This window comes from Poecilia formosa, unplaced genomic scaffold (genome assembly GCF_000485575.1).
Source record: "Poecilia formosa unplaced genomic scaffold, Poecilia_formosa-5.1.2 Scaffold24, whole genome shotgun sequence".
In the NCBI taxonomy this organism is placed as follows: domain Eukaryota; kingdom Metazoa; phylum Chordata; class Actinopteri; order Cyprinodontiformes; family Poeciliidae; genus Poecilia; species Poecilia formosa.
This window is the reverse complement of record NW_006799963.1, coordinates 1,139,058-1,152,399: the sequence shown is the minus strand read 5'-3', so window position 1 is coordinate 1,152,399 and position 13,342 is coordinate 1,139,058. Positions and strand designations below refer to the sequence as shown.

Here is a 13,342-nt window from a genome sequence, read left to right as displayed (position 1 = left end):
TATATACACACTTATAAAAAATAATGCAGGAGACTTAGTTAGGCTGTTGATTGATCAAATCATGTATCCTCAAATATCAGATGCTTATTAAATAATCATCACCTGAAATAATCAAAGAACTCCAGACATGCTGAGGTAAATTAATCTTCCTCAGTACACACAGCGCCTGCAAAGTGCAGCACACATATAAGTGATGCAATCACTGAGCCCACGTTTGAGTAGCACTCACGTAAAATGAAACCACAGCTGCATTAATGTGCAACATATAATGAGCCTCCAAGTTGCAATGAGAATTCCTCAGAGATTTTTTTTTGACATGTCTGACCAAAATAACAAAAAAAAAAAAAACAGCAGTGGGAGGGCTTATTTTTTAAAACACTCTGAAGTCCTTTTGGTTTTTCAGCATCAATCTTATACGCTCAATTTGGAGATGTTCCCACTTCTCCCCACCCAGATAGGAGCCTTACTTTAGATGTCTTTGAACGTCCCATTTTCTATGTTGAAGGAACACATAGGTAATAGATTGTTTCAGCTGGGGGACTGTTTGACTTGTTTTCTGCCCAGGAGAGCATGGATTGATTATTTGTGCTAGTAGGTAAAATCTAATTGCAGACAGGACGTCATATGCACACCAGATGTTGTGCCAAAAATACTTATATGTGCAATTTGGAGGTGTTTGCACCGCTGGGAGTCCTTCCAAGAGGAGCAAAGTGCTTTCCGATCTATATGGGCAAGACGTCTGGCATAGTGCATTGTTTTCTTTACTTATTAAGACTGTGGATTTGATATATACTCTGCCTGTGTTTCAATGGTATACAAACACATTTGCATGCCACTGAAATGCCAGGCAGATATGCTACTCTTTAGATTGGACGAGATGTTTTTCTCCTCACCAGGAAGGTGCCACTGACTCATTTTGCTTCACTTAGACCAGAATCACTATGAACATAAGTAGTTTACCAGCAGAACAAAAATAAACTTTGGTTGACCTTTCCTTTCTCTCACAGGGTCACTGCCTCAACAGTTTACCTCTCTACCTGCAGACACTCTCCTCCATACGACGCCAGTATTTTTCTGCAACTTTCCTAAGCCGACAGCCTCACACTCACATTCACACTCACCTCAAGGCCACAAATGGCCAGCTGTCAGTGAGGACAAAGGTCAGCCTGTCTATCCGACCACCGTCATTTGTTGTTGCACGACTAAAGATGGGCTAAATGTGGCACAGCCGTGTACAGCAGCGTAAATAACTTCCTGGAACTACTGTCTGATGTTACGATTGCTTTACGCAACATTGGGTCTGTCTCTGATGGCCGACCTTTCAACTCAGCCTAATCTGCTTGTTAAGGTAAATTCTAAACACTTTGTGAGGCAACAGAAACCTTTTATCGTACCATACCATAACTCAGTATGACTGACGAATATGATCACCCATACAGGGGCATGGGGGGGCAAAGAGGACAGAAAGGAAAACAAAGCTGGATTTGATACAAATGTGCAAGACGGAGGGGAACTCTGGGCACTTGGCAAACAAAAGCAGGAAGGAGTAGAGGAGGAGATAAAGGATAGCCTTTACAGGGACAGAAATAAAATTCAGCATTGGAGAAAAGGGGGAATCCATGTGTTTTTCCGGAGAGTAGCACGATGTGTGTGTGTGTAGGATGGCTTCATCTGGGGTGGCCTGAGGTGCAGCAATGTGTCACGGGTGAAAGTGAGGCATCGCCGCTGGCTTTTGGGCTAACAGCTCTACAAAAATGCAGTCCATTTGCAACGCAGAAGAGAAAATTGCAGCCAAGCTCTGGCAGAATGCCCCCCCCCCCACGGCAGGGACCCATCTGTTTGTGAGCTGCCACGGCTTATTTGTTAGGAACCGCTGAGGCTGCCGCACTGAGCGCCATGGGAATAGCCAGTCTTTTATCCAAACCAAAGAGTTTCAATAAGCACAGCTTTGGCATTTGTTTCGGTGGAGAAACGGCAATCTATTCACCCGAGAATTAGCGAGTTGTGTCCTCAAACATGGAAACAGGAGGCTGCTGGAGGTAGATAAGAGGCAGGGGTAAAGTTAAAACACTGAGTTGGCATAACTTAGTGGATGTATGGAATCCAACACTGTAATATATTAGCAAAGATAATCAGCTGGAACAAGACTGTTAGTGGCTTCAGAGCTACTCCTCTGCAGCCTGAAAAAAAAAAAAACACCGTAACTCAAAAGGGGAGAAGCTGAAAGAACGTTAAAGCCACACTTTCTTTGACCGAGCCTCAAAGTTTTAAAAGTCTAAGTGGGCTGTGTGACAAGTACAGCTTGAATGGTGCCAGGAGGCATCAACAAGCTGTTGCCTGACAGTCGATCCTTTTTCTTTGAATTTCACGTCACTTGCAATGAGGGATTTAATGAAGACTTTTAATGATCTTTCTTTAGGGTTGGATGACTGTACAACATGGACCTTAAGTAGCTAATTGGGGTTTTTTAATTTATGATGGACTGTGCATGCAGACTCAAATACAGATTCTACATGTAACCCATACATTAAAATTGGGCTTAATATAACTAAGCAGCCTGCACCATGACAATAGTTTTGTCGTTGGCAACATGAACACCAGTAAGTCCACCAAATTAATGGTGCATTCACACCGGCCCTGTTTAGTCCGCTTTAACTGAACTCTATATTTTTTGACCAGAAAGTCTGGTTCGTTCGGAGACGTGTTGAAAGTTCAATCAAACTCTGACGCAGACAAATGAACTCTGGTCCCCCAACGAGCCTCGGTCTCCGTTTGGTTGGAGTGAGCTCTGTTGTGGTTTGAATGTGAACGCCAAGCAGATGAGAGATGCTCCAAAAAAGCAGAAAGGAAGCTATAGTGCAGGGCATTCTGGGTAAGTGTAACAAAGACAAAAGAGAAATCCTACAACCGCTAAAATCTGAAGCCATTTTTCTTCATATTTCCTGAAGAATGTTGTGCTCATGTCTTCTTTGGTTTTTATGTCATTTCTTTCAGGAGGTCTTGGTGGAGTGCCGCCACAGACAAAGAGGGGAATAGGTTTTTCAAAGGGTTTGGATCATTTGACAGTGTGAAAGCGAACCGCACCCACTGAAAATTTAACAAACGTTGCCATTTTGGTCCATAATTGAACCGAGTCTACCAGACGATCATGTGTCCAGTAGACTCTACCCTGTTTCCAAAGAACAGTGGTCATATATTCACCATAAATCTTGTGACTACAAAGTGTGTCTTATTTCTCTAACAGTAAGACATCTATCAAAATGCAGGCATGTGTATATTTGTGTCTGTATGGATCATTTTGTCCCTGTGTAGAATTTAAAAAATCCACAGTAACTTCAAATCTGTGAACAGAGTCCTCGTACGTTCAAACAAATTATCAGTCCACCTGGTAGACTCCATCCAGAAAACAGAATAAATCCTTAAATGCAAAACCTAACATCACATTCATCTCCCTGATGAATATATGTAAACTTCTGAGTAGCTCGGTCTGCCAAAATGAGATACTGAAAGGCGGTTCAGACTCATCTGATGTAGATCTGTGCACAACACAGACGATCTGTCATGAATATGTCAGCCCGCTCCGGCCGTTAATTACCGACCCTTTGGCCCTTTCATGCTGCGAAGGCCAGGACACGGAGGAAAAATGCATTATCACTCCAACTTTAGCCTAGATTTCATTCGTGATGTACTGAATGAACGAATAGATGATAAGTGAGTTGGTAGCTGATGCAGCACATCACAGACAAAGACTACAGCACTTTTTTTCTTACATGTAATTAAGACAAACAGAAAATACATCAAAGTGTTTTTGACACTGGATATTTAAGGATTTGAGGATCTATCAAATTTGAATGTATCTCAATCTGTTTCCAGTAGGTCAAATTATTATTTACCAAATTATTCATAAAGTAGATCGGACTGCTGTTAGTTGTAGCTGCTTCAAGCATGTGGCATGTCGAGTTGAGTGAATCCTCACTGGCATGAGACTGAGTAACGAGTACTTGCCGCAACATTTGAGGTTAACGTCTTTATTTTTTGAAACACACGTTTCCATTCTTCTAGTAAGAAAAAAAAAATCTATGGTTTAATTTATCTGGAAATTAACCAAAAAGATTAAGGTCATGCACGATGTGGTGGATGATGTCTGTGTTGGGATTAATCGTTAATCTGACCATTTCAATTACACTAATACGCAGCGCTGACTGGTGCAACATCACTCTCTATTTTCATGAGTAACATAAGCTTTTAATTAACTCCTCAACCAACAAAACCATACATGACAACATCTGATTATGTCACACTGAAACACAATACTATTATGACCATCCTCCTCCCAAGTGGCAAAATAATTTATTTCTTTCCTCTGATTGTTTTGGTCTTGATTGAAATTGCTGGTTATTTTTCATACACTTGATGCCGCCTAAAGAATCGGCCCACCAGAAGGAGAGGCCTACTGTTTTGTTCTGGTTTCATCTGAAGGGAAAACATCCCCAAAAGGCTTTTCTTGCGCAGTTAATTATTTCAACATGAAGCTAGATTGATCATTTTATATATTTTGGTGTATAAAAAATGTTCTTCTTCACTTTCCCTTCTTTCTTCTTGTGTCTGTAGTGAAGCACAGTTTTTAATAGCGCCGTGACTGAATACGACTGAAATAGACTTTTCATTTTATTAATTATTAGTAGTTGTAATTAGTGGAGACCATTTTATCCCTTCTTCTTAGATTTCTGTGCATCATTGTTGCCGCTGTTGTTCCACAGATGTCCTTTTTTTTTTTAGCTAAATTCCTACAGAGGTTTTAATCGAGGGAAAAAGGTTCTTCCCTTTTCACCTTTGCCTTTGTTTGCAACAAAATCTGTGTCAGGAAGCTGGACTGTCCCACGTCTAGTCCAGTCACCTCTGACCCAGTGCTCTGTCTGACAGATGGAGCTGCTTAAGCGCACAGGAAGACAAAGGACAACGGCCCTGAGAAACTTTTTTTTTTGTTGCTGTTGTTTTTTTTAGCCCACGTTTCACTTTGTTAAAGGGGAATGTAAATTTTTTCGGTAATAGTAGTCTTTCTTAGTGGGTTTTTGTTTCTTTTGGTGTTGATGAAGGAGAGAATTTTGTCGTGTCTTTATAAAAATTAATGTCATTAAAAAGAGCCAAATCAAACTACGAGCACATTTTGAACATACAGTTATATTGTATTCAATGAGAAATAAAATGAAGTAAAAAAGTATCATCCCCCTCTTCTATTGTTGCTGCTTGTTTTTGCTTAAACTTGTAGCGTCGCTGTTTTCTTCTAAGTGCGGCTCCCGGTGGAGTTGGAGGAGTTGTCGTCCTCCAGATAGAGGGTGCTGTTGGGTCGGATGTCGCTAGACTTTGTGGACGTGTACAAATATTCCTTTATGAAGAGTGAAAGATTAAGTGTCATTAACAAATTCACGTTCTCTGATTCATTTGTATTTTTAAAATGTTTCCATTAGAGACTGTGATTTGCAGCGCCGGAGAGTTTGCAGCAGCAGACGGCGACGGGGGATCAGCAGAGGGTTTTGAGTCACCTCTGGAACATAAATCTTTAACAGAGCTTTGAAATATTCATGACGCTCAAAACACACTTTCACTCCCTGTGAGCTGCAGCTAAAGTTCAAATGTAACAGTGTCAGGGAATCAGCGACACACTCCAGTTTAAACCTGGAGCAACCTCTGACACCAAGCATGCCCGCAGTGGTCAGACTGCAAATTCACTCTGTTTTTTTTGTATCATGTAACTTATTACAGCATCAGGATCTACAATATGTGATTATTTACCTCTTTCAGATTGTTTCTTATAAGATAAGAGAGCACAATGGCAAGAAAAGCAGTTTGCTATGCAGAGCCTGTGTGCACTTAATGTACTAAGCACTGAGAAGAAAGACTGAGACCCAAATTTCTCAGGATAATTATCCTTTCTGTAATACAACTACATCAACAAAAATAAACATTATTGAAACATCAAGCAAAACTTAATGTTTCATTTTTTTATATATATATTCTTGCAAGAAGAATCATTAAATGTTCTTTTGATGTGCAAACTGAATGGTTTCAAAAACTCAATTTATTAAACATGGTTGGATTTTGAAAATTGGGGGGAGGAGGGGGGTTCAATTTGATATTCAGCTGAATATATTTTTGCCACACAAATGAAGGTAGCCTGAAAATAATCCTGGATCTACGTGGGTTATTAAAATGCAACAGAAACCCCTGGATTGAGATCATTTCTTTTTTCATCTTTAACCATTCAGTCACTCTTCACTTATCCCTGCCTTACCTGTAGCTAACCAAACCAAAAGCTAAATAACCATTTAGTATCAGTTTGTTAGAGTAATTCTCTACAATAGGAACATTACCAACATCCCACGTGGATTTAAAAAAAAACAAAAAAAACAAGAGTAAGGCATCAAAATGATTTCCCACACTGAAATCCTTCTTGAGATCAATAATGACAACAAGAACAACACAAACATGTTTTACAACCTTTTCGGATGGAAGTGAAAACAGAAAGCGCCCCCAGGCACCACGAGAGTGAGTTGCTGTTTGAAGAGGTGAGCAGATGCTCCGTCGTCAGAGGGAATCGCTCTTCCTCTGCCGTGCAGATGGAGGCCCACGTTCTCTCCTGCACCGACGGCGCTTGCCCGACATTAGAAGCAACAAATCAATGTGACTCACTGCGTCACGTTATTGCACTTATCTGAGCACGCGGCACCTGGGGATCCCCGATGAGAGAGCGTTTCAGTCTAGACGAGAGCTAAACACTCTGGCATGTCTGCGCGTCACGCGTCGTTCTGTCTGCTGCGTCTGCGGCCGGCCACTTTCTCTTCCCGTGGAAAATAAAGCTCAGCGCTAACGCTGCCATTCAGGATTACTTACTGATCTGATAAGAAGTTGATACAAACACACACACATCGTGAGCAGAAACTTCATCTTAATTCAGATATTGTAGGGATGCATTTGAACTCCTCTCTTTTTACAAGGTGGGACGACGATACAACTTCAATGAGTCTGAATGTATTAATATTAATATCTTCCATGGCATCAGCTCATTTTGGCATAATCCCCACATTAGCCATATCGGTAAGGTTTAACTAGTTCCTTTGTACAAATCGGCTTATATTTATAGTTCATTCATTCATTTTCAATATCATTAAAGTTCATCACTCCGAAGCCAGCGTTGTTTGTTTGAGGTCACTATCCTGTTCGATCAACAAACAGTTTCCGAGTTTCAACCATCTGACCCAAACCGTCGTCATGGGAATTAGTGAAAATACAAGAGATCTATTGAGCCACAGAGACAATAATGATGTTAGGAGGAGTCAAGAAAACCTACCAACCGTGAAGAGTGATGGACATAATATCATGTTGCAGGTTTGTTTCAGTACGAGTGGTACTGAAACAAACTGGTTAAATAATAATCAACATAGCTCCTAGCTAGCTCTTACTCAACAGCTGGAGAGCTGAAACTTGCAGACACAGGAGTGTGTTTCAGCCGTGCAACACACACAAATATAACTTCCAGCTGTTTTTTTTGGAACCCATAAAAAGGCTAATCTTAAACCTCTGACATTCTTCCAGTCTAAACTGTATCCAGACCTACCAGGAAGTAAAGCAAGTCTCATCAACTCCACAAATTCTCATATTATAAGTGGCCAAATGTGCATTTAAATTACACTGGGACATTGTTGATAACTAAAAGAAACTAATGTAGTTTCTCTGCAAGTTGCTAAGGGCTGTTTATCCAAATATTAGTGGGGGCGTATGCATGTGGTTGAGTCTGTGAGGATTTGAGGCACAACATATTCAAACTTGTGCACCTGATTCTTGTTCAAATTCAGTGAAGTTGACTAAAAAAGGACCTTAAACTAAATAATTTAAAGACCCAAATATCGTATTGCTCCAATAGTGACTGCTGAGAACTGTTGGGTTCCTGGGTGTTTCCTGTCTGTGGTTGGGGTTGCTGTTTCCCTGTCCATCCTTCAGGGGGCGCCTGGCAGTCATTCCTGGAGGGCGTGGACCAGCTGATATTCATCACCTGCACTGCATGATCTCATTTGGAGGAGCATAAGAGGAGGAGGCAGCCTACACACCAGTGCCAGAGTGTTTTGCCAGTTTTGGTATTACAGGCCACCTGAATTTCTCCAGTGATCGCACTTTGTGACTTTCTAGTGATTCTTTGTTTTTTGTGCCTCCATAGGAACTCTCACTACAGAAGCTGTGAACCCCTTAGTGGAAATCCAGCGCTGAACCTCTCCTTGTGACGCCGGTGGATTATTACCCACCGGATGCCCAAGTCCCTGAATCCCACCTTGGTGATCAGATCTCCACGCTCGCTGCCCTCCTCTCTCCGGCCATAACGAAACCCGCCCAGATCTCGTCCGCCCTCCAGAGCTGCCCCACCACCATAAGCGAAGCAGCTACACTCGACCTCAAGTAATCCGCCCAGGATCCTTCAGACTTTCCCCCCCCGGTCCGTATCATCTCAGCTAAAAGTAAGAACGTTAAGTTTTTTCCAGCAGTTTACCATTTCCTCCAGTCATCGAACTCACCATACTCTCTCACCCTTAGCTCCAACCAGAAGCATCGAATCCTCTCCGGACCAGTTTTTCCCCTTTCTCTGACTGTCATTCTCTACAATAAATATTATTTTACTGATTTCCCTTGTACTGTGGGTGTTCTTGCATGTGGGTCAGACGATTAAAACCCAACATGACAAGAACTCTCAATCAAAGAGTGAAGCAAAATCGACAGCAGATGTTACAGGGAGTTGAATCTAAAGAGTTTTATACAGCAGATTACAATACAAGATAGGCTTAGAGTCATTATTATCAACCTGAAGATTCAGTTTATGGTCAAAATATTGTGGCATAACTCAGGACAAGCAACCCCAGATGGCCCAGACCATTTTACTGCCACGGCCGGGTTTCCCCAAGCATCAATATACTTCTTATTTACGTGAACCAACGTATTTTGCTTTCGTCTCATAAAAGCAGGAAACATCCATAAGCCTTCTAACTTGTCTGCATTCATCAAATCACAGAAAAGCAAGTGGTAGATATAAAGCAAACATAACCTGGCATTTAATGCTGTCTTGATGCTTGGCTCACAGACGTTAACATTAGCAGCTCAGAGAGGTTTAGCTGCTGAAATGTCCCACGTTATCTCTCTTGGCATTAGAGGGATCTTTATTAAAACACATCTGCAGGGAGGATAACACTGAGCTTAAATGTCATCATTCTGTAGCCGAGCTGTCTTACAGAGAAATGTCTTTGGATGTGGTTTCGTAACATTCCCTGAACCTGAAGACAATTGAGATCTGTTTCTCTCCGGCACTCAGAAATCTGCCGCGGTAATGCTATATTGCACACTTATGGAAGCGGGTGTTGAGTTAAGGCCTTGATGTATAATCTCTGTTTTGTTTTTTTGTTTTTTATGTCAACATGCCCACGCAGGCCTGCTTGTTATTCCATTAATTTGAAAAAAAAAAAATCTCAGTCTCAAGTTTGAGATGCTCCTCACAGATGCAGCGAATGCTAAGAATCCTTATTGGATGAGAAAAGTAATCCGAGTTAAAATACGATCCCCGTTTTGGCTCAAGATATTCCAGCATTGTGTCGGTGCCGGTCTTACTACCCTCTATAGGTTCAGTCGCTCTGGGGAAACAAACCAGGTTTCAAGTCAATAACCACAAACGCTGAAATTGCAATCCTGCGTTACCTGGCCTGCCCGCTGAAGGAAGCTGAATATTTCCAATCTGAACAGGACCAGATGGTGCCACCACAAAACATCCACCAAGACCATCTGCTATCCATGAGCGCTCGTCCTCTCGATAAATTCTATTTTTACATCGAGGTAAATGCTGTGTTTGACAACTGCAGCTGGTTGAAATTACTTCTAGCAATCCCTGCCAGGTTCCAGGGGATTCAGCCGAAATGGAGAATCTCTGCACACTTTAAAAAAAAAATCCTTTCTGGGTGTATTACATCAGACTGAAAAATCATTCAAATCTTAATGAACCGTAGTTGTATATGCAATGTTTAGCACTTGTTAAAGTTTAGCTACAACATTTTTGTAAGAACATTTAATATTTTAAATTAAAAATATGCAAAATCATCCTGGCTGACTGTACGTAGTTTTTCTGTGAAAATGTTTTACACTACCAACTGATTGATAAAATATATATATATATATATAAATTCCGAGTTTATATTTCGGATGATGCCAGCAGTCTGAATGAAAATAAGATTTTTCAAGCTTAAAACATTAACCCCTGCTGAGGTTTCAGGGTCGGAGTTGATTTAACTATTGGTGGAGCTAAATCCAGGGTAACAGTGGAACTAAACTTGTCTGAGTCTGAAAAAAGCTTGAGACTCTGACCAAGGATCACTGTCAAGGAAGAAAACTACCCTGGCACCTCTACCATGCAGTCAGCGCTGCGAATAAATGGTTTGGGATCAAAGCATTTGTGTACGGAATGACCTTGTCAAAGAATAGACCTTAACCCCACTGGGAATCCGTGACAGGATTTCAAATTCGATTTCTGCAGATGTCCTCCATCTGATCCATGCAGGAGCTATTTTATAAGGCAGAATGAGAGAATTTCTACCTCTAGAAAAGCCAAGTCTGCACAGACATGAGCCTCAAGCCTGGTTGCTGTAACTGCAGTGAAAACTACCTTTAAGAGGTACTGACCTGTGGGGCGCTAAATACAACGGGCGCTCCACATGTCTCAGATTTTTATTTGTGAAGCAAAAACGTTTCAAAACCATCTAGGCTTTTTCTTCTGTATCACACAAAATACTTGAAAAAACTGTGTATGCGTGCGTGCGTGCGTGTGTGTGTGTGTGGGGGGGTGTGTGTGTGTGCGTGTATGTGTGTGTAGCATAACAGAATGTGGAAAAGTTCTGTCATCTATTGCAAAACTTAACTAATTTATGAGAGTAATTAAATCTATTCTTTTATTTTAAGTTAGACATTAACTTTTTTGAGCACTACGTCTTAAAGAAAACATGGTTGTATCTTATTTATGTCTATTCTAGCTATAATAATAATAACAATAATAATAATAATAATAATAATAATAATAATAATAATAATAATAATAAACATTGATTAAAATCTACTAAAATAAAATATGTACAAGCACAGCATCACAGCTAGAAGCCTGGAGTGGATTTATTAGTCATAATTTGTCTCAGGATAAGACACGATTTCAAACTTGATTTTGTGCAACCAGCTAATGAGACAGCTCTACACATTCCCACTGGACATAATGTCGATCAGGGCTTTTCATTGGGGTCACATTAGACTGAGCGATCCTCATTCAGTGCATGCTCTGTGAGATGTAACTGATGCTCATTATGTTCACTTTGCTGTATGGCACTCAGCGGGGATGCAAATAGAAAATATAGAAATATACAGAAGGCCACCTATAAAATGTATTTAATTATAGTCTCTTTCTCTCTCTTTCTCTCTTTCTTTCTTTCTTTTTTTTTTTGCTTGTTTTTCTCTTTTTAAAGACTCCCTCGCCTAATTAGCTCAGTTAATTGCTGCGGTTGTTTTAAGATGTGCTCTGTTGATAAAAAGGACACAAAAGAGAGTCAGACTCACCCAAAAAGGCCAAAAATAAAAGTTTCAGCACGACGAACTCATTTGTATCCATCACGCTGCGAGGACCCGGTCGGACGGGGATTGAACCATCAGCGGCGGCTCCGGGGAAATGTTATCCCAAATCGACCCATAATTGAAATCATCCCAGATGTTGAGCGCGTTCAGTCATGAGCCAAGATAGCACGTGACAGATTCAAAGCAGAAGAGAAAAAAAATATACATACATAAAAGAAGAAAAACAAACGCAGAGAAATGAGATTCCGGAGCGTGACTTCTTCCAGTCTCAGAGACGGAGTCTCTCTCTCTCTCTCTCTCTCTCTCTCTCTCTCTCTCTATCTGAGCCGTCAGGAGTCACAGCTCTGGACCGCCGTCCTGCATCCTCCCAGACGGGGGGCGGGGAGGGGAGGATGATGATGTTCGGGAGAGGATGATGGGGCTCCACCACAACAAAAAATGACCGGATTATCCACTCTCACTCTGGGAAGTTAACTCTGAACATTAAACCGAAGACAAGAGGACATATAGGCTAATCATCCAGTCAAGATTTATAATCTATTGTCAAAAATATTAATAGATACTTTTTCAGTGTCGCGGAGTTAATTCAAATTAAACATGTACAATGATGCATACATAGGTTTTCGAAATGCAATTATCCCGAATTAAAATCAGATCAAGAGGAGGTCTGTGGCTCTGTGTCCACGCTGACACGGAACCACACTGACCTCTTGTGGTTGATGTTGGTATTACGCATCCCTCAATCTGGACTTGAACTCTGGAGTTCGGTGTGAAATTAAAGGGGCAATTCAAGGTTTTTAGAAGTTAGAATTTGTTGCGTAGAGGAGCACAACACAGATAGGCTGTTTGTGTTTGGTGTTCTGACAAACAGCATGTCAAGTTGTTGAGAGAAAGAGGTCTTGCTTGGGGATGTTGAGTTGGACGATGGATTACAGTTAGCATCTTTAAACCAAGCTATTCGCTTGTGGTAATCTGAGCACTGCCTTCTGTTCATGCGGGAGTGAGAAACAACAGAGAGTGGCACGCCACCACCTGCACTCTTCATTTCCTGTGTAAATAGTCGTTGGCTTGTGTGAAAATAACCACCTAATGCAAGCATCGCAACATTTTAACGTTTCATTAAGTTGTATTTACATAAAACTGTCGTATTTGAGCGATGGTAGAAGTTCACTTCAGCCTTGACTAGCTGTTAGCTTTAGCCTCAGAGGCCAAAATGACGACACAAAGATATTTATCTGCTTATAGCTTTTCAACAGAATGTCATTTGGAAATTCTAAGCTATTCACTTGAAAAGTTTTATAAATACTGACAAGATTTTAGGTCATATCCCTGTCATCATAAATGTTCAAACTTACAATGATTAAAGTTTTATGTAAAACCACATTATCGGCTGCAATAATTCAAAACCAAATGCAAGTGATGATTTTTTTTCAGTCCTCTGAGCACCATTTCATAATATCTTCTATTATTTATGTTTATGAAATAGAATTGTGAAATTCTACTTCATAAAACTAGGTTGGAATGTGTCATGCTGCTTACCAACAATATTAAAAAAAAATTATTTTCTTTTGTGTTTCCCATTTTGAAGAGTGGCTAGGAGATAATGGCCTCTGTATCAACAATAACTCACAGATTACAAACCAAGTTTTTAAAAACCCAGATGAAGTTGAAAAGTTAAAGTCTGAATTAGAAAATGCTTCGG

At 40.7% G+C, this 13,342-nt stretch overlaps 1 long non-coding RNA gene across 2 annotated transcripts; it reads left to right on the top strand.

The window, feature by feature from the left end:
- Window positions 1-7,775: 7,775 nt before the first annotated feature.
- LOC103135333 (uncharacterized) lies at window positions 7,776-8,671 on the top strand. 2 transcript variants are annotated; one of them, XR_475923.2, is made up of 3 exons: window positions 7,776-8,132; window positions 8,213-8,507; window positions 8,584-8,671. It is a non-coding gene; the product is annotated as an uncharacterized LOC103135333 (long non-coding RNA). The 2 variants fall into 2 exon arrangements; XR_475922.2 differs by having other exon boundaries at window positions 7,776-8,507.
- Window positions 8,672-13,342: the final 4,671 nt, after the last annotated feature.